This window comes from Kogia breviceps, chromosome 2 (genome assembly GCF_026419965.1).
Source record: "Kogia breviceps isolate mKogBre1 chromosome 2, mKogBre1 haplotype 1, whole genome shotgun sequence".
NCBI classification, from domain to species: domain Eukaryota; kingdom Metazoa; phylum Chordata; class Mammalia; order Artiodactyla; family Physeteridae; genus Kogia; species Kogia breviceps.
In genome coordinates, this window is record NC_081311.1 from 71,211,338 (window position 1) to 71,234,030 (window position 22,693).

A 22,693-nucleotide genomic window follows, 5' to 3' on the forward strand; every position below is an offset into this window, starting at 1 on the left:
TAATTGTTGAATGTGCAGTGAATGACCACTATGCTAGAAGGTTCTCAGTGCGTATTATTCACAAAGCTTCAAAGCCCTTTCCTTTCTTAGTAGTTTATAATGTGACGAGAAACCTTTGGGACATCTGCCCTAAGCGAAATGGTTGTATGGGAGGTAGAAAACTCGTTGCTCTGGAATAAAATATACAGAAAAAGATACAGTTAAAATATGAGTATTGTTAGGTAATGAGTCTGAATTATGTAATTATGTGAAAAAATGAATTGTGGAACTGATGCTCTGTCAAAATAGGGCCTGTTTTCTAGGACCTAGAATACATAGGCAATTTTCTCCTACTATTTTAGGCAAAAGTTATATTTGTTTTTAGAAGCAGAGAGGAAAAAGAGGGCACTTAGAACTGTGAGCAAGCGAGAACTGGACTTGCGAATAACATAGGCTATAGAAATAAATCTGATTGGGAAAAAGGATTCCCGCCACCTCCCCTGTCTCAGCCTCCCACAGCAGGTCCTAGGTTGTGCTAAGACCATGAGATGAGTTGAAAAGATAAGTTCTTTGGAACAGTATTATTATACGGTGAAAATTAATAGTGTTCTTCAGTTCTACCTTCTAGTCTAACGTCTCGCTAAAAATGAGTTGTTAGTGTACTTTAAACTTTTTATTGGAGACTATACCTATACTAGTTTTTCATATCGTAAGGGAAAACCCTAATGAATTTTCACAACTAGAAGCATTCATGTGAGCAGCATCCAGATCAAGAGACAGCAATTCCCTGCCTCAGAATACTCCTTGGTATTCCTAGCAAGCACTTGTGCCCTCCTCCACGAGGGTAACCATCATCCTGACTTCTACCATCATGGCACAGGCCAGCCTCTGTATGCTTCATGTAAATGAAATCCTATTGTATGTACCCTTTTTTAGTTTGGGTAGATACTGTCCAAAATGTTGTACCAGTTTACAAACCTAACAATGTATAAGAATTCCAAATGCTACATACACGTCCTCTTCAACTCTTGGAATCTTCTGACTTTAATTTAACCATTCTGGTAGCTGTGTAGTGATAATCTCACTGTGGTTTAATTTAGAAGTCCCTGACGGCTAATGAGGTTGAAGTACCTTTTCCCACGGGTTTAGGATATTTGGATATCCTCTTCTGAAGTGTCTGTTCAAAAAGTTTTTTCTGTTTTCTCTTGTGTTGTCTTTTTCTTATTGATTAGTAAAAGTTTGTACATATTCTAGATATCACTCCTTTGTTAGATATACATATGGGGATTTTTTTTCTCTGTGTTAGTGCCCTTTATGTCTTTAAGAAATCTCTACCTATTGCAAGGTCATGAAGATGTCTTCCTATGTTCTCCTCTAAAAGCTGTATTGTTTTATTTTCACATTTAGCGATCCATCAGCAATCCATCTGGAATTAATTGTTAGGTAATGGTATAGGAAGGGGTACATATGTATATATGTATTATTCACATATCCAATTAATCCAGCAACATTTACTGAAAATACTATTCTTTCACCCATTGCATTGTTACCTTTGTCATAAATCAGATGACCATTCGTTTATAGGCCTTCTAATGTAGTCACTGGTAGTTCATATAACTTTATATAAATCCCATGAGGTCCTCATTACTATAGCTTTATGATGGGTTTTGTTCTCAGGTAGAATGAATCTTCCTGCTTTGCTCTTCTTCTTCAGTTTCTTTAGATATCTTGGTCTTTTTTTTTTTTTTTTTTAGTATAGTATGATAGTTGATTTTTTAAAAAATTTTATTGGAGTATAATTGATTTACAATGTTGTGTTAGTTTCAGGTGTACAACAAAGTGAATCAGTTATACATATACATATATCCACTCTTTTTTAGATTCTTTTCCCATAGAGGCCATTAGAGTTCCATGTGCTTTACAGTATGTCCTTAGTAGTTATCTATTTTATATATCCTTGGCCCTTTGCATTTCCATATGAATTTTAGAACCAACTTTGTCAGCTTCTCCAAAAAAATCCTGCTAGGTTTTTGATTGGAATAGTGTTAATTTACAGATTAATTTGGGAAGAATTGACATCTTCACAATATTGAGCTTTCTGAATATTAAAAGTTCATTTATTTTTAAAAAATATTTATTTATTTGGCTGCACTGGGTCTTAGTTGCGGCATGCAGGATCTTTTAGTTGTGGCATGCGAACTGTTAGTTGCAGCATGTGGGATCTAGTTCCCTGACCAAGGATGGAACCCAGGCCCCCTGCATTGGGAGAATGGAGTCTTAGCCACTGGACCACCAGGGATAGTCCCAAAAGTTTATTTCTAAATTTATTTAGGTATGTAGTTTCTCTTAAGGATTTTTATAGTTTTCAGTGTTGGGGCAATGCAAATATTTTGTGATATTTATTTTGCGAGAATTATTTTTGTGTCATTGATATATTGATACTATTATAAATAGTATATTTTAAAATGTAATTTTCTATTTGTAAATGATATGGAAATACAAATAAGACCTTTTATCTAGCAACATTGCAGATTCAATTATTAGTTCACATAGTTTATAGATTCTTTTGGATTTTCTGGCATATAAACATGCTATCTACAAATAATGACATTTTTTTCTTCCTTTCAAATCCATACATACACATTTAATATACTGCAATGGCTGGGACCTCCAGTAAAATATCAGTTATAAGTAGTAAGAGCTGGCATCTTTGTATCATTCCTAGTCTTAGAAGGAAAGTGTTCAACTTTTTACCATTGTGTATGATGTTTGCTGTTTTTTGTTTTGTTTTGTTTTGTATTATTCTTTAATTATTTAAGAAAGTTGCCTTTTATTCCCAATTTGTGAAGGCTTTGTATGTATATATATACATATACTTGTATGTATATGTCATACATGAGGGAGAGATAAATTTTGTCAAATTGTTTTGCTGCATCTATCAAGATGTTCATATAATCTTTTTCCTTTTTTATGTTAATGTGGTTGGGTTAATTTTTAAATGTTAAGCAGCCAGTCTTGCATTCCTAGAATAAGCTCAATTTATGTATCACTAGATTCAATTGTCTATATTTTGTTAAAGATTTTTCATCTGTGTTTATGAGAGATTGGTCTGTTAATTCTCTTTCCTGGGCTTCCCTGGTGGCGCAGTGGTTGAGAGTCCGCCTGCCGATGCAGGGGACACGGGTTCGTGCCCCGGTCTGGGAAGATCCCACATGCCACGGAGCGGCCGGGCCCGTGAGCCATGGCCTCTGAGCCTGCGCGTCCGGAGCCTGTGCTCCGCAAAGGGAAAGGCCACAACAGTGAGAGGCCCGCGAACCGCAAAAAAAAAAAAAAAAAAGTGAAGTAAGAAAGAGGAAAGCAAATATCGTATATTAACGCATATATGTGGAATCTAGAAAAATGGTACAGATGAACTAGTTTGCAAGGCAGAAATAGAGACACAGATGTAGAGAACAAATGTATGGACACCAAGGGGAGAAAGCGGTGGGGGGAGGGTGGGGAATGAATTGGGAGATTGGGATTGACATGTATACACTAATATGTATAAAAAAGATAACCAATAAGAACATGCTGTATAAAAAAATTAAAATTCAAAAAAATATTTTTATATAAAAAATATAAATATATTTTATATTTATATAAAAATATATTTTTATATTAAAAATCCTAAAGTAGTTACAATTATTTGTAATGGAAAAAAAACATCAAAATTGGTGAATTTTTATTAGCCGTTTTAATATCGAAGACGGAAGAAAAAAAGCAACCTATTCAGCATATTATGCTTTACTATTTCAAGAAAGGTAAAAACATAATTTAAATGCAAAAAGAGATTTGAGCAGTGTATGGAGAAAGTGCTGTGACTGATCGAACATGTTAAAAGTGGTTTGCAAAGTTTTGTGCTGGGGATTTCTTGCTGGGCAATGCTCCACAATCAGATAGACCAGTTGAAGTTGATAGCAATTAAATCGAGATATTAATTGCGAACAATAAACGTTATACCATGCAAGAGATAGTCAACATACTTAAAATATCCAACAAGCCTTGAAAATCATTTGCACCAGCTTGGTTATGTTAATCGCTTTGATGTTTGGGTTCCATATAAGTTAAGCGAAAAAAACCTTCTTGACCTTATTTCCGCATGCAGTAGAGACCGTATTTCTCTACTGAAATGTAATGGAAATGTTCCGTTTTTAAAACAAATTGTGACGGGTGATGAAGAGTGGGTGCTATACAATAATGTGGAACAGAAGAAATCATAGAGCAAACGAAATGAAATGAACCACCACCAACCATACCAGTGGTTGGTCTTCATCCAAAGAAGCTGATGTGTATATGGTGGGATTGGAAGAGAGTCCTCTATTATGAGCTCCTTTTGGAAAACCAAACGATTAATTCCAAGTACTGCCCCCAATTAGACCAACTGAAAGCAGCACTCGACGAAAAGAGTCCGGAATTAGTCAACAGAAAATGCATAATCTTCCATCAGGATAGCACAAGACCATGTTTCTTTGATGACCAGGCAAAAACAGTTACAACTGGGAAGTTCTGATTCATCTGCCATATTCACCAGACATTGCACCTTCGGATTTCCATTTATTTCAGCCTTTACAAAATTCTCTTAATGGAAAAAAATTTCGATTCCGTGGAAGACTGGAAAAGGCACCTGGAATGGTTCTTTGCTCAAAAGATAAAAAGTTTTGGGAAGATGGAATTATGAAGTTGCCTGAAAAACAGCAGAAGGTAGTGGAACAAAACAGTGAATACGCTGTTCAGTAAAGTTCTTGGAGAAGATGAAAAATGTGTCTTTTATATTTACTTAAAAACCAAAGGAACGTTTTGGCCAACCCAATATAATGTAAACCTCATGTGACATTATGATTATTGTTTTGTACAATTAATGCTCATTTATATTTACCAATTTAGTTTCCCTTTCTGGTGTTCTTCATTTCCTCCTGCATTTTCATGTTTCTGTTTGGTATCATTTTCCCTCTACCTGAAGACACTTTAAAATTTTACTTTTAGAGAAAACTTTCTACCAACAAATTCCCTTAATTTTGTTTGTCTGACATGTACTTATTTCACCATCACTGTTTTATTTATTTATTTATTTATTTATTTATTGTCTTCACTGTGCAGCATGTGGGATCTTAGTTCCCCAACCAGATTTCGCACCCACACCCCCTGCATTGGAAGCGTGAAGTCTTAACCACTAGACCACCAGAGAAGTCCCACCACCACTGTTAAAAGATATTTTCACTGAATATAGAATTATAGGTTGGAAGTAATTTTATAGCTCTCTGAAGATTTCATCAGTTATCTTCTAACTTTCATTGTGCAGGGGCTGCTGGAGTATACTACCAAGACTCTTCTTTTTTTTTTTTTTTGTGGTACGCAGGCCTCTCACTGTTGTGGCCTCTCCCGTTGCAGAGCACAGGCTCCGGACTCACAGGCTTAGTGGCCATGGCTCACGGGCCCACCTGCTCCGTGACATGTGGGATCGTCCTAGACCAGGGCACAAACCCGTGTCCCCTGCATCGGCAGGCGGGCTCTCAACCACTGTGCCACCAGGGAAGCCCCAAGACTCTTCTTTGAAGATGGAGGTACTTCTCCTCTTGCCTTGAGCATTATACACTCACAGAACATAGCTTGGTCCTTCCCCAAGAATCACCGTTGGATGAAGACAGTGCCTCACTCAAACATCTTCATGTGGAAACCATCCTGTGCTTGAGACAGGACTTCTCCCCTGGCTGATCTTCTTTTCTCAAGTATGTAAAACTGCAGGAGATTTCACCTTGCTTTTTAGAAGCCTAACTCCCCAATGTCCCACTTGCCTCCAGAATTTACTGTGCTTTTGAGGCCCCTCAAGTCTCCAATGTGTTACTCCATCCCACATGACCACTAAAAGCTTACTGGTTTATCTTTTCCCTGAGCAGAGGCTCTCCTTTTGGCTAAGCCAGACCTTCATTCTGAACCCAGGATCAGCAAATGCCTCCAAGGAAAGAACAGCTGGTGACTGACAGCTCATCTGGGAATGAGTAGTAGGCCTTGTTATTGAATGAATGTTTATATCCCCCACAAAATCCATGTGTTGACACCCTAAGCTTCAGTGTTATAGTGTCTGGAGATGGGGCTTTGGGGAGGTAATTAGGATTAGATGACATAATGAAGGTGGGCCCTCATGATGAGATTAGTGAGTGCCCTTATAGGAAGAGGCACCGGAGAGCTTGCTCTCTCTCTCTTCATGAGCATGCACCAAGGAAGGGCCATGGGAGCACACGGCAAGAAGGCAGCTATCGGGCTTCCCTGGTGGCGCAGTGGTTGAGAGTCCGTCTGCCAATGCAGGGGACACGGGTTCGTGCCCCATTCTGGGAAGATCCCACATGCCGCGGAGCAGCTGGGCCCGTGAGCCATGGCCGCTGAGCCTGTGCTCTGCAACGGGAGAGGCCACAGCAGTGAGAGGCCCGCGTATCGCAAAAAAAAAAAAAAAAAAGAAGGCAGCTATCTGTAAGACAGGAAGAATGACCTCCCCTGAACCTGATCACAACCTGATGAATGGCAACCTGATCTTGGACTTCCACCTTCTAAAACTGTGAGGAAATACATTTCTGTTGCTTAAGCCACTCTAAAGTATTTTGTTATGGCAGCCGGAGTAGCATAGTCTTCATTGCTTTTGTAGTTCACTGAGTTTTTTAAAATATGATTTAAAAAAAATTTATTTGGTCTTTCCTAGTTGTTGCAGTAGTAGTGTTACCCTGACAGGACTTTCCATGTCTTACTGAGAAATGGAAGTCTGATTTATTGAAGTTTTTAAACCGTATTTTTACATTGCTCTCAATATGTAAATTATTTCATTGGTTTCACTACACACGGACTGTTGTCCCCTAGTATCCATTCTCCCTTTCATCCATAGTCAAAGAACCCTCAACTGTTACCTGGGTACAAGCCTGCCCAAAATAAAATCTACATTCTCCAGCCTCCTTTACAGCTATGTGTGGATATGGTTTCCCTTGAAATGTGACCAGAAATTATGTGGACAACTTCCTGGTCATATCGTCAAAGGGTCGGTATCTGCTCGCCCCTTCCTTTTTACCCCTTCCCAGAGGTTGGAATATGCACATGGTGGTGTACCATCTTGTGCTACATGGACAAAGGCAACTCCTTAGGAAAAAGAGAGGAAAAAGGGGTCTGGACCCCCCACATTTTCAGGGAGCAGAGCCACCATACTAGCTCAGACTTTTACTTGAGAGAGAAATCTACTCTTTTTTGTGGTTTGTGCCATTAATGCTTTTTGTCCCTGTCACATGCAACTGAATTTATATCCCAGCTAATACACTTAGAATATTTTCATTGTTCAGGGTTAGAATGTTGGTATTTGTGAATACATTAACTCATTCAACAAAGTATTTACTATATGTTGTACTATATGTTTAGAGACAAAACTAAAAGTCTTGTGTTTAATCCAAAATATCATAGGGAACAATGTTGAATTTTAAACTGAGGAGAGAGGCAATGAGATCTGCATTTTATAAGGATTGATTGGAACCAATACATACCAAATAAATTGGAGGAAGAGCAAAAGTTGAGTCAGGAGGAAATTAAGAGGCTATTACAGGAATCTGAAAGTTGTGATAATGGCTTGAAGTGGTGGCAGTGAAGATGAAGAAGATATGGGATTTAAATATAATTTAAGAGGTAGAATCAATAGGAGGGGAGAGTTTTTTTATGGACATGGCAAAAGTTGAAGAGATAAGATGACTCCCAGATTTCTGAATTAGAAAGTGGGTCAGTGTTTGTACTGAACATGAAGATAGAAAATGCAGAAGAGTAGATTTAGAGGGAGAGATGGAGAGTTCCATGGTGTACCTTTTGAGTTGGGGGTAGGATGATGACTAACATTTTGAACAAGTTTCAGCTGTGGATATCCAGCTGAATCTATTCAATAAGTGCTTGTGGGAACTCTCTTGCACTGTTGGTGGGAATGTAAATTGACACAGCCACTATGGAGAACAGTATGGAGGTTCCTTAAAAAACTAAAAATAGAACTGCCATATAACCCAGCAATCCCACTACTGGGCATATATCCTGAGAAAACCATAATTCAAAAAGAGTTATGTACCACAATGTTCATTGCAGCTCTATTTACAAAATGGAAGCAACCTAAGTGTCCATTGACAGGTGAATGGATAAAGAAGATGTGGTACATATATACAATGGAATATTACTCAGCCATAAAAAGAAACGAAATTGAGTTATTTGTAGTGAGGTGGATGGACCTAGAGACTGTCATACAGAGTGAAGTAAGTCAGAAAGAGAAAAATAAATACCATATGCTAACACATATATATATGGAATCTAAAAAAAAAGGTTCTAAAGAACCTAGGGGCAGAACAGGAATAAAGACACAGACGTAGAGAATGGACTTGAGGACATGGGGACAGGGAAGTGTAAGCTGGGACGAAGTGAGAGAGTGGCATGGACATATATACACTACCAACTGTAAAACAGATAGCTAGTGGGAAGCAGCCACGTAGCACAGGGAGATCAGCTTGGTGCTTTGTGTCCACCTAGAGGGGTGGGATAGGGGAGGGTGGGAGGGAGATGCAAGAGGGAGGAGATATGGGGACATATGTATATGTATAGCTGATTCACTTTGTTATACAGCAGAAACTAACACACCATTGTAAAGCAAGTATACTCCAATAAATACGTTAAAAAAAAATAAGTCCTTGTGTATGTGAGTGTGACAAGTAGAAAAGATTTTAGGTTAGGAGTGGAAGCATAGGTTTCACTATTATTTTTATGCCTTTTGAAGACCATGTTTTAATTATCCTTATCTGTTTCAAATTTTCCAAGTAGATTGAGGTAAAGACTCATTTTCTTTAAATTGGCAGGACGAAAGGACAGTAGGATGCTCTTCTTTGCAATAATATTGTGATATGTTTGTTACTATCAGGTAGAAAATCAACCAACACTTAACTCCTGTTTCTCCTCCTACTTTACAAATACTAATTAGTATTCAAATCACTAACGCACTGTAAGAGCTTCACAGAGATTATTCATGTACTTCCTGGTTGCTAGGGATCCAATTTATCCACATAGTAGATTGGACACACAGGGAGTGACTAACATATGTGGTGTTAAGTTGCATGATGAAATAAGCAAAGCAGGTAGAATTCTCTGAGTTGAAAGCTTACAAGAGTGAGAAAAAAAAGTTTTCCCTCTGGAATAGTGTTCAGATATTATCCAGAGCTTCTTTATCCAGTTTGTATCTACATATAATAATATCATATATTTCAATAGTATATATCTTGGTAATAAGATATATTTCTTCTTTTTTGTCTTGTTGCCACCCTGTGGCTATTTGCAGAGACAGATTCTGTGATATCATTCATGCATTCAAGCAAAGTTCTACCCTATATGATCCTTGTTTGCTTGGTCCCAGGTATGGAAACTGAGTGTTTTGAACACACGATACTCTTTCTGACCTCAAGAACATCCTAGAAGTCTTCCCTTAACCACACCCAAATATCCTAGATCTAGACTGAGTCCTCACCCTTAGATTAGGAAAACTTTCCCCCTACTTTGCTATCTGTATTAGTTCACCTGAGTTATTTTTTTCATTACAGAATCCTATGAGTCCTTCTTAGAATCAAGAAAAATCTGTAGTATCTATTTTATTTTTTCTTTTTTAAATTGAAATATAGTTGACATACAATATTATGTTAGTTTCAGGTGTACTACATAATGATTTGACATTTGCATACATTATGAAAAGATCACCATAATAAGCCTAGTAACCATCTGCCCCCATACAAAGTTATTACAATATTATTGACCATATTCCTTATGCTGTGTATTATATTCCCATGACTTATTTATTATATAACTGGAGGTTTATACCTCTTAACCCCCTTCACCTATTTCACTGATTCACAAACCCACTCCCTTCTGGCAAACCCAATTGTTCTCTGTATCTTTGAGTCTGTTTTCATTTTGTTTTATTTATTTGTTTTGTTTTTTAGATTCCACCTGTAAGTAAGATCATGTGGTATTTCATCTTTCTGTCTGACTTATTTCACTAAGCATAATATCTTCTGGATCCATCCATGTTGTTGCAAATGAAAAGATTTAATTTTTTTACAGCTGAGTAATCTGTCATTATAACATGTATACCACATCTCCTTTATCCATTCATCTATTGATGGACACAGGTTGCTTCCATATCTTGGCTATTGTAAATAAGGCTACAATGAACATTGGAGTGCATATATCTTTCGAGTTAATATTTTTGTTTTCTTTCAGTAAATACCCACAGGTGAAATTGCTGGATCATATATTAGTTCTATTTTCAGTTTTTTGACAAACCTCTTTACTGTCTTCCATAGTGGCTGCACCAATTTAAATCTCCATCAACAGTGCACTAAGGTTCCCATTTTTCCACATTCTCACCAATATTTGTTCTTTCTTTCTTTCTTTTTTCTTTTTTTTTAAAACAATAGCCATTCTGACAGGTGTGAGGTGGTATCTCCTTGTGGTCTTTATTTGCATTTCCCTGATGATTAGTGACATTGAACATCTTTTCATGTATCTTCTTTGGAAAAATATCTTTTCATGTATCTTCTTTGGAAAAATATTCAAGTCCTCTGCCAATTTTTTAATCAGGTTGTTTTTTTCTTAATGTTGAGTTGTATGAGTTCTTTGTATATTTTGGATATTAACCCCTTATCGGATATATCATTTGCAAATATCTTCTGCCATTTCGTAGACTGCCTTTTTGTTTTGTTGATAGTTTCTTTCACTGTGCAGAAGCCTTTTAGTTTGATGTAGTTCCATTTGTTTATTTTTGCTTTTGTTTCCTAGGCCTGAAGAGACATATCCAAAAAAATTATTCTAAGATCAGTGTCAAAGAACATACTGCCTCTGTTTTCTTCTAAAAGTTTTATGGTTTAATGTCTTACATTTAAGTTTTTAATCCATTTTGAGTTTATTTTTGTATATGGTGTGTGAAAAAGTATTCCAGTTTGATACCTCTGCATGTAACTGTCCCATTTTCCCAATTCCATTTATTGAAGAGGTTTTCTTTTCCCCATTGTATATTTTTATCTCCTTTGTCATAAAGTAACTGATCACATAAGTGCGAGTATGTTTCTGGGCTCTGCATTCTGTTCCATTGACCTATGTGTCTGTTTTTGTGGCAGTACAATACTGTTTTGATTATTGTAGCTTTGTAGTATAGTTTGAAATCAGGGAGCATCATGCTTCCAACTTTGTTCTTTCTTGGGATTGTTTTGGCTATTCAGGGTCTTTTGAGTTTCCACACAAATTTTAGAATTATTTTGTCTAGTTCTGTGAAAAATGATATTGGTATTTTTATAGAAATTATATTGACTATATAGATTGCCTTGGGTAGTATGGTCGTTTTAACGTTAATTCTTCCAATCCATGAGCACAGTATATCTTTCCATTGGTCTGTGTCATCTTCAATTTATTTCATCAATGTCTTATGGTTTTCTGAGTACAAATGTTTTACCTCCTTGGTTGGGTTATTTCCTAGGTATTTTATTCTTTTTGATACACTTGTAAATGAGATTGTTTACTTAATTTCTCTTTCTGATAGTTTGTTATTAATGTATAGAAACAGAACAGATTTCTGTATATTAATTTTGTATCCTGCAACTTCACTGAATTCATTTATTAGTTCTAATACTTTTTGGTGGTGGCACCTTTAGGATTTTCTATGTATAGTATTATGTCATCTGCAAACTGTGACAGTTTTACTTCTTCCTTTCCAGTTAGGATGTCTTTTATTTCTTTTTCTTGTTGATTGCTATGGCTAGGACTTCCAATACTATGTTGAGTAAAAGTGGCAAGAGCATGCATTCTTGTCTTGTTCCTGACCTTTGAGGAAATGCTGTCAGCTTTTCATCATAGAGTATGATCTTGGCTGTTGGTTTGTCATATATGACTTTTATTATGTTGAGTTATTTCTCTCTATACCCACTTTCTGGAGAGTTTTTATCATAAGTGTGTTTTGAATTTTGTCAAAAGCTTTTTCTGCATCTATTGAGATGATCATTCTTTAATTCCTTAATGTGATATAGCACATCGATTTGCAGATATGGACCATCCTTGCATCCCTGGATTAAATCCCACTTAATCATGTTGAATTCGGTTTGCTAATATTTTGGTGAGGAGTTTTGCATCTATGTTCATCAGTGATATTGGCCTATAATTTTCTTTTTCTTTGGTGGGGGGAGTTTGTCTGGTTTAGTATCAGGGTGATGCTGGCCTCATAGAATGAGTTCAAAAGCATTTTTCCTCTTCAAATTTTTTGGACTAATTTGAGAAGGATAGGTGTTAACTCTTCTTTAAAAGTTTGGTAGAATTCATCTGTAAAGCCATCTGATCCTGGAATTCATTTGTTGGGAGTTTTTAAATTACTGATTCAATTTCACTCCTAGTAATCAATCTGTTCATATTTTCTATTTCTTCTCATTCAGTCTTGAGGGAGTGCATATATCTGAAGATGTATCCCTTTCTTCTGGGTTGGCCATTTTATTGGCATATAAGTGCTTGTAGTAAACTCTTATGAGTCTTTGTATTTCTGTGGTGTCAGTTGTAACTTCTCCTCTTTCATTTCTAATTGTATTTATTTGGGCCCTCTCTCTTTTTTTCTTGATGAGCATGACTAAAGTTTATTAATTTTTTTAAAATCTATTCAGAGAACCAGCTCTTCATTTCATTGATTTTTCTTATTGCTTATCTAGTCTCTATTTCATTTATTTCTGCTCTAATCTTTATTATATTCTTTCTTCTACTAACTTTGAGTTTTCTTTGTTCTTCTTTTTCTAGTTCCTTTAGGTGTGAGTTTAGATTGTTTATTTGAAATTTTTCTTGTTTTCTGAGGTAGGCTTGTATTGCTATAAACTTCCCTCTTATAACCACTTTTGCTGCATTCTATAGATTTTGGATTGTTGTGTTTTCATTTTCATTTGTCTGCAGGTATTTTTTTGTTTCCCCTTTGATTTCTTCACTAACTATTGGTTGTTTAATAGGATATTGTTTAGCCTCAATGTGTTTGTGTTTTTTGAAGTTTATTTCTGTTCTCATAGCTTTGTGGTTTATATTAAGTCTATCTGGTCTAATGTGTTATTTAAGGCCAGTGTTTCCTTCTTGATTTTCTGTCTGGATGTCCTGTCCATTGATGTCAGTGGGGTGTTAAAGCCTCCAATTATGATTGTGTTACTGTCAATTTCTCCCTTTATGTTTATTTGCTTTATGTATTTTGGTGTTCCTATGGTGGGTGCATATATATTTATAATTGTTGTATATTCTTGTTGGATTGATCCCTTTACCATTATGTAATGCCCTTCTTTGTCTCTTGTTACAGTCATTGTTTTAAAGGCTATTTTTTCTGCTATAAGTATTGCTACCCCAGCTTACTTTTTGTTTCTGTTTTCATGGAATACCTTTTCCATCCCCTCCATTTCAGTTTGTGTGTGTCTTTAGCTCTGAAGTGAGTTTCTTGTAGGCAGCATATATATAGGTCTTTTTAAAAAATCCATTCATCCACCTGTGTCTTTTAATTAGAGCATTTAGTCCATTTACATTTAAAGTAATTACTGATAGATATGTACTTATTGCTATTTTATTAATTGGTTTCTTGTTGTTTTTGTAGTGCTTTTTTCCCCTTTCTTTTGCTTTCTTCCCTTGTGATTTGATGACTATTTTTAGTGTTATGTTTAAATTTCTCTTTTATTTTTTCTATTTTGTGTCTGTATCTATTATAGATTTTGGGGTTGTGGTTACCACAAGGTTCATTTATAACAACCTATTTAAATACATGCTTATTTTAAGTTGATGATCTCTTAAGTTCAAATGTATTCTAACAGTCCTGCATTTTTAGCCCCCCCCCGATGTTTACTGTTTCTGACATCATAATTTACATATTTTTGTTTTGTATATCCTGTAACAGTCTATTGTGGATATAGATGATTTGACTACTTTTGCCTTTTAGCCTTCCCACTAGCTTTATAATTGGTTGATCTACTACATTTACTGTATATTTGCCTTTACCAATGAGATTCTTCATTTTGTAATTTTTGTATTTCTAGTTGTGGTCTTTTCTTTTCCACTTATAGAAGTCCTTTTAACATTTCTTGTAAACCTGTTTTAGTGGTCCTGGTCTCTTTTGACTTTTAATTGTCTGTACAACTCCTTATCTCTCCTTCAAATCTGAATGCTAGCCTTGCCAGGTAGAGTATTCTTTGTTGTAGTTTTTTCTTTTCAGCACTTTGAATATATCTTGCCATTCCCCTCTGGCCTGCAGGATTCCTATGAAAAGTCAGCTGAAAATCTTATGGGAGTTTCCTTCTATTTAACTAGTTGCTTTCCTCTTGCTGCTTTTAAGATTTACTCTTTATCTTTAATTTTTGCCATTTTAATTACAGTGTGTCTTGGTATGGACCTCTTTAAGTTCATCTTGTTTGAGACTCTGCACTTCCTGGACCTGGATGTCCATTTCCATTTCCAGGTTAGGGAAATTTTTGGCTGTTATTTCATCAAAAAAGTTCTTTGCCCCTTTCTCTCTCTATTCTCCTTCTGGGACCCCTATGATGTGAATGTTAGTATGCCTGTTGTTGTCCCAGAGCTCTCTTAAACTCCTCATTAAATTTTTTTTTCTTTTTTCTGTTCAGCTTGAGTGATTTCTACTACTCTGTCTTCCAGTTTGCTGATCTGTTCCTCTAATCTACCCTTGATTCCTTCTAGTGTATTTTTTATTTCAATTACTGTATTCTTCAGCTCCATTTGGTTCTTCTTTGTATATTCTGACTCTCTGTTAAAATTCTCCCTGTGTTCATCCGTTCTTCTCCTGAGTTTGTTGAGCATTTTTACAATCATTATCTTAAACTGTTTATCAGGTTGATTGCTTATCTTCACTTCGTTTAGTTCTTTTTCTGAGGTTTTGCCTTGTTCCTTCATTTAGAACTTATTTCTCTGTCTCCTTATTTTGCCTAATTATCTGTCTTTTTTTCTATGTATTAGGTAAGTTGGTTATGTTTCCTGATCTAGGAGAAGTGGCCTTATGTGGGAGACATCCCATGAAACACAGCAACATACTTCTCTCTAGTAACCAGAGTTATATGCTCTAAGGGTGCCCCCTATGTGGGCTGCATGGGCCCTCTGTTATGGTGTGACCAGCTACTGACCTGCTAGTGTGCAGGACTGGGTCCTGGAATTTTGCTGCATAGCCTGGGATGTCCTGGGCTGGTTCTGGCCCACTGGTACACAGGTGCAGTCCCTGGCATGGCTGTCTTTGCAGCTCGAGAGGACCCAGGGCTGGTTCTACCCACTGGTGAGAGGGCCAGGTCCCAGGGTGGCTGGCTGAAGGGCCCTTGGGGACTACTCAATTTTTTCTTAATGAGACTCAAGAAGAGTTTGATTTTATTATCTTTTGATTTTTTTTTGCTTTACATTTATTAATTTTTTTGTTTCCTATCTTTAAATTCCATCTTTCTAGTTCTTTTGGTATATTTTGTTGATCTTTTGCAATGTTCTTAATATGTATACTAAGAATCCATCATTTTTTTGTTAATTCTTCTTTAATGATGAAAGCATTTAAGGCTAACACTTTCAGTCTTTAGTATAGTTTTTGCAGCAATGTCTCATAGGTTTCAATGTGAAGTGTATTTTTCCACAATAAAAAAATTAAGTAAAAAAATAGTGTCTGGGTTCATTTTATTTTTTTTTATTCTTTTTATTTTTATTTTTTTGTGGTATGCGGGCCTCTCACTGTTGGGGCCTCTCCCGTTGCAGAGCACAGGCTCCGGACGCACAGGTTCAGCAGCCATGGCTCACGGGCCCAGCTGCTCCGCAGCATGTGGGATCTTCCCAGACCGGGGCATGAACCCGTGTCCCCTGCATCGGCAGGTGTGCTCTCAACCACTGCGCCACCAGGGAAGCCCATGGGTTCATTGTAGGTCATGGTTTCTTCATATAAAGTTTTAAGTGGAGAATATCCTATCCATATCTTTGACATCTCCACATTATTGGATCTTTCCATCTTTCAATGTAGTGTAAATCTCTAATTTGTCTTTACACCTTTTTTTTTAGTTTTAGTTTTTTCTCCTTAAAGGAGTTGTGTTTGGGGGGGGGGTAGTTTTATGCCTAGGAACCTTATATTTTAGAATAATTTTTTTGGTAAATTTTCATACATGTACAAAAAGGGTATGTCATAAATTTATGGCTTGATGAGTTTACACAAAATGAATATACTCATGTAAATACTAACCAAATCAAGAATAGAACATTACCAGGCTCACCCCTTAAGCAGTTTCCTTTGTATTTCTTCTAAGTCACTAACTCTACCCTCTTCCCAAAAGAAAGTACTCATTTAATTTGTCATTTTAATGTAGTTCAGTTTTACAATGCTTCCCTTATAATTAGTGCTTTTTGTTTCCAGTTTAAGAAATCTCCTTCCTAAGTTTATTAAAGTATTCTGCCTTGTTATACTCCAGATGTTTCCACTGTGACATCTTTGGTTCAGAAGTTAAGTAACTGTATGTGATTGTTCTCCAGCAGTTGGGGTTATTTTCTAATTTTCTTTTTATTATTGATTTCTAGTTTAATCCCAACATGATCAAAGAGCATATTTGGTATGTTTTCAGTCTTGTCAAATTTGTAGAGACTTGCTTTATTGCCCAACATGGGATTAATTAAGGTTTGTTCCATGTACACCTGGAAGAATGTGAATTCTTTCACTGTTGGGTAGAGTGTTCTGCATATGTCATTTATGTCAAGTCTGTTAATCCTCTTATTCAAATCTTCTTTACCTTTAATGATATTTTCACCTTAAAAAAATTTTTTTTTGGTGAGAATGCTGAAGAGCTACACTCTTAGCAAATTTCAAATATATAATACAGTGTTGTTAACTATAGTCACTATGCTGTGTATTAGATCCTCAGAATTTATTTATCTTATAACTGAACATTTGTACCCTTTGATTAACATCTCCTCATTTTCCCCACCCCCAGCTCCTGGCGACCACCATTCTACTCTCTGTCTCTGTAAGTTTGATTTTTTTAGATTCCACATATAAAGTGATACTATATGTTATTTGTCTTCCTCTGTCTGGCTTATTTCACTTAGCAAAATGCTGTCCAGACTCATCCAGGTTGTCACAAATGGTAGGATTTCCTCCTTTCTCATGGATGAATAATATTCTGTTGTATATATATACATCTTCTTTATCCATTCATTCATTGATGGACACTTAGGTTGTTTTCATATCTTGGCTATTGTGAGTAATGCTGCAGTGAACATGGAAGTGCAGGTATCTCTTGTGATTTCATTTCTTTTGAATATATACTCAAGAGTGGAATTGCTGGATCATTTGATAGTTCTATTATTAATTCTTTGAGGAAGTATTTTCCATCATGGCTGTAGCAATTTATATTCCCACCAACATTATCAAGGATGAATTTTTGACTGCTGGTTTTATCACCTAGTGAAAAAATATGTAAATTTTCCCACTATTCTTGTAGACTTGGATATTCCTGTTTTTAGGTCTGTAAGTTTTGCTTTATATATTTAAGAGACTTATAGCCAAATATAATATGCAGAACTTGTTTGTAATGTGATTGAAAAATGTATTTTAAGACACCAGGGACATTTGAACATAGGCTGTACATTGGATGATATTTAGGAATCATTGCTAAATTTGTTCGATGTGGTGATATCTACTAGAGATAGAGACTAAAAGGTTTATGGGTTAAATTTTACAACATTTTATAGAATTTACTCACAGAGTAAATGGAAAAGATTAAGAAATATATTTCCTTTAATATTTTTATACCAAATGCCTCTTCCTACACACAAAGATATTATAGAGAAGTGATTGATAAAGATATGATTTATCACATGCAAAATAAATAAAGCTGCCTCATTGCCCATGGAAAGCTGGCTTGGAATTTTGTCAGAGGCCTTGGTCAAGCACAGACAAATACTCCATTTTTTTAAACCACTAATAGATGATTCTTCTTTCTTTTTCTAAATGTGAGCAAAAAATATTTTGGGAAAAAATAATATAGTATATGCATTTGTGGATGGGTGGGAATATTTTCAGAGGGAAATCAGAAAACCCATGTGATGGTTAATTTTATGTGTCAACCTGACTGGGCTAAGAGATGCCCACATAGCTGGTAAAACATTATCCCTGAGTGTGTCTGTGAAGGTGTTTCTGGAAGAGATTAGCATTTGACTCAGTAGACTGAGTAAAGAAGATCTACCCTCACCAACTGTGGATGAGCATCATCCAATCCATTGAGGGCATGAGTAGAACAAAGTGGAGGAGAATAAGTGAATCCCCTCTTTCTCTTCTTGAGCTTGGACATCCGAATATCCTGCTCTTGGACATCAGAGCTCCTGGTTCTCTGGCCTTTGGAGTCTGGGACTTATACCAGTGGCCCTCTGGTTTTCAGGCCTTCAACTTTGGACTGGGAGTTACACCATGGGCTCCCCTGGTTCTCAGGTTTTCTGACCTGGACTGAATTATACCTCCAGCTTTTCTGGTTCTCCAGCTTGCAGGTGGCAGATTGTGGGATGTCTTGGCCTCCATAACTGCATAAGCCAATGCGTATTACAAATTTCCTCATATATATCCATATGTATCCTATTGGTTCTGTTTCTCTAGAGGATCCTGACTAATAAAACCCATAAGAAAAAATTGTATTTAAAAAAGTATTTCTTAAACATGGTCTAAGGGGAGATTTTGAACTAAGATAAGTTCGCTAAGATGTACACTGTCATCAGTACCCAACTATGTGAGCCAGCAGTCTTCAACACAGGAATCAACTCAGAATGCTGTGAGCAACAAAATAAGAGAATACCATTGGGAAGGTATTCAACTAGAATGGTCTTTTGTAGGCTGATTATGAAGTGGATTTAATGGAAACTAATATTTTTTTCCTTTATTCTGTGCGTTTGAAATCATCTGTAATTAGCTCTTAGGAAATTTGTGCAGAGATATTAAAAATACAATTTGCTGATTGCCTGAGCTCATCTCTCTATAGCCCATATAATGGGAACTAATTTTTCTTGTTTTCAGATGTAGAAACTGAAGTTGAGACTTCGATCCAGACAGCTTGCATATAGTGGAAAGACAGCAGCAACCCTTATTGAGCAAATACTATGGCACAGGCAGTATGCCATGTATTTTACCAACATAATTTTCCTTGTCAGGAAGGTATGATTATATTCATTTGATGAATGTGAAAACTGAGTTTCTAAAAGTGAAAGTGACCTTCCCAAAGCTCTACTCTAAGTACTGGGTAGCTGGAATTTAATCCTGGATCCGTCTGGCTCCAAACTCTGTATTCTTTCTTGTGTATCATAAAACTATTGACCGCCATGTGCTTCAGATTAAAATGATCATTTAACTACATTATATGGGATTGTTTTAGAACACATTACTTTAAATTTTTCTTTTTCCTTTTCCTTGCCAATTATTTTATTTCTTCACCATTTAATTCGTTTTTAAAAGTTATGAAAGTATGCTCGCTTGTGGTTTTTTTAAAAGATCAAATAATAAGAAGGTATAGTTAATTCCCCTATTTACATTCCATGCCCTTCCTATAGATGACCACTGTTAAATTTCTTTTTTTTTTTGCGGTACGCGGGCCTCCCACTGTTGTGGCCTCTCCCGTTGCGGAGCACAGGCTCCGGACGCACAGGCTCAGCGGCTATGGCTCACGGGCCCAGCCGCTTCGTGACATGTGGGATCTTCCCAGAATGGGGCACGAACCTGTGTCCCCTGCATTGGCAGGCGGACTCTCAACCACTGCGCCACCAGGGAAGCCCCCAAAATTCTTATCTTGAGTTAGGGTTCAATGGCTGGGACAAGTGTTCTAGACCTTTGTTTCCAGTATAACTTTTTTCTATGATGGAAATATTCACCTGTGACTATTGAGAACTTGAAATGTGACTAGTGCAAGTGTGGAGCTGAGTTTTAATTTTTATTGAATTTTAATTAATTACATTTAAATTTAAATAGCTCCATGTGGCTAGTGACCACCATATTGGACAGTGTAGCCACTATATCACATGTCAGAGTTCATCCTGATGAAGGGATAAAAATCAACAACTCAACCCAAAATTGTGTCTTTTCACCTGTACTCCTCCTCAGAATTCTGAGAGGAACCTCATTATACTCAGACCTTCATCTGCTTTAGAGTCTCAGCTGAGAATGACCATATAATCTGTCAATGTGTGCATTTGGAGAACGAAGAATTAGAAGTGGGTTCCCCCTTGTTATGGTCTCTGAATAAATAGAGAATAAATAGGGGCTGAGAATAACTTTAAAAAAAAAAAACCTGTCTTTGCCTCTTATTCTATGTCTATAAATAGTCTTGAAGCGAAAGCACTTGTTATAAAGGAAATTGTTAAGAGCTTTAATTAGGATATTGAAATGCAAACCCAAACATATATAGGTATGTGGTGTTTCCCAAACTTCTTTCTATATAGAAATACTTTGTGTGTGACCTCTATTAATCTCTTACAGCAGCAATAGGACACATTTGGGGAATGCTCTCCTAGAAAACTGCAGAATTTTTATTAAACTGGGTTAAATGTCATAATGAAATATTGAACACTTCAACCATGAATGCTACATGGTAACTTTCCAAAATCAATTCCATTTCCTTAATTAGAAAATTAATCATTTGAGATTATTAAACAAATATGAGGCAAGATTAAAATGATGATTTTCATTTCCTTATGGGTTAATTTTTAAATATTTAACAAAAATAGAATAATACTTTTCTCAGAGAGGGCAAGATTATAGCTGAGATTTCATTATATGGTAACTAGACTCCAAAATTTTCAAACACTATTTTTAACATTCCTACCTCCTAAAGGCAATATTGACATTCACATGAATAAAATCATTCCTCTTCTATACCCATCTGGCAGTAAACCGTGATTTTCCAAAGAGCCGAGGACAAATAATTATTCCAAGGACTCTTTTTTTCTGGAAAGACATTCTTACTTTCTTAGGAGAATATAATTCGTTCTGCTTCATTGTTGGATTTAACACCAGTGAAATTGAAAATATATTATTCCTACTGCCTATGAGTCCTCAAAAGACTCTCCTACCCACCAGAGTTTGTTCCAACTGGTTCGTCAAATTAAGGTAGACAAGCAAATTATTCCAGTCACTTAAAGATCTGGTTAAAATGTGAGAAAATATCTCTTCTCCCCAAATTCCTATTCGTGGAATTTTATGGTTGATAGCAATCCTCAAAGGTCATCTTCCTCCACCTTCTTATTTATGAGGCCATCAAAACTAGAACAGTCTGAACAAGTGGTGGTTTTCCAACTTGTACACAAGTCACTAGGATTACAAGTGTGTGTGTGGAGGGGGGTGGTGGTGGCGGGGGGAGGTGTCTCTAGGACCACCTCAGGGTGAAAGGGGACAGTGAGGAAGGGAGAGACTCTAATCTCCCATCAGAACACCCCACCTAGCTGTTTGTATATCGAGGTACTTCATATTTCATTTGAAGAGAGGGTTCCACTGCTAAAAGTATGCCAAATCTGAAGAATAACTCCTCTAAAAAGGTGAACATCACGTGTCAATTTCTGAGATGTTTATCAAAGTATCTCAGGAGCCAGACACTGGTTCAACTATTCATGAAATGTAAAAACATTTAAAAGAACAGATGGTGTTTATTCTTAAATCACATTTTTTTTCCAGGTGTTTGATGAGCTCCAAGGGACTATCTAAGCTCAAATATTTGCACCTATGAAAAGTATGTGTAGCAGGTAAGACTCTCAGGCCACAAGTGCAAGCTTTTAAAATGTATTTCATTTTTCTTCAGCTGACTTAATTTCTATTTTTATGTTCTATTACCCTGATATCTGATGCACTTTGCCCCTGCTCAGGGTATGTAGGTAATTCCAAGGCATCCGGGTGGGTCTCTGGTCCCTGATCCTGTCTGCCCTCAATGGCATCCTCTGAAATATCCTCTTTCCCACCTGGCCTCAGGTCATGGGTACATATGGATCCTGTTTACTCCTGACCACAAAGTCTCTTAAGTCCTCTCTATTGGAGGCTTGTGCCCATCACTTGGTCTCTCAGGAAAGCATTCAGCTGCTTCCAGCCCACCTGGGTTTGGGGGACCATGTGAGGGTGTCTCAGGCTCCCCTGGGCAGACAGTCCTCTACCATATCTATTGCTTCCCCACCATGGTGCTGAGGGGAGACCCATAAAACTTGCTATCTCTCCCAGTTCAACTCAGGAAGTGAAGCACAGCTCTTCTTTGTCACTGGAGCCCCAAAACTTTTCCAGGGCATGCCCCAGAAGTGGGCACCAAGGCAGAGGACCCTCTCCAGAACACAACAGTATCTAAGTGTGCTCTGATTCTTCTCTCATGGATATCATAGTTGAGAGGATGGATAAACTGTCTTGAACTGAGAATATTTTCTTCGAAAACCATTATTCTGTTCTAAAGCCTTCAGAATACAGGCTCTTGCAACTCAGAACACCTTTTATCTCAAGAGAGTTGTTTCTGCTATTATTCCAAAGGCCTGTTTTAATACTCAGAGAATTGCCTACTTATCTTCCTAGAAGCTGCCCCAGTGGAGGTAAGGAGATTGATAAGAGACAGAGGTGGACAGGGGGAAAAAATGCATCAGTTAATACATCAGTATCATATCTTTC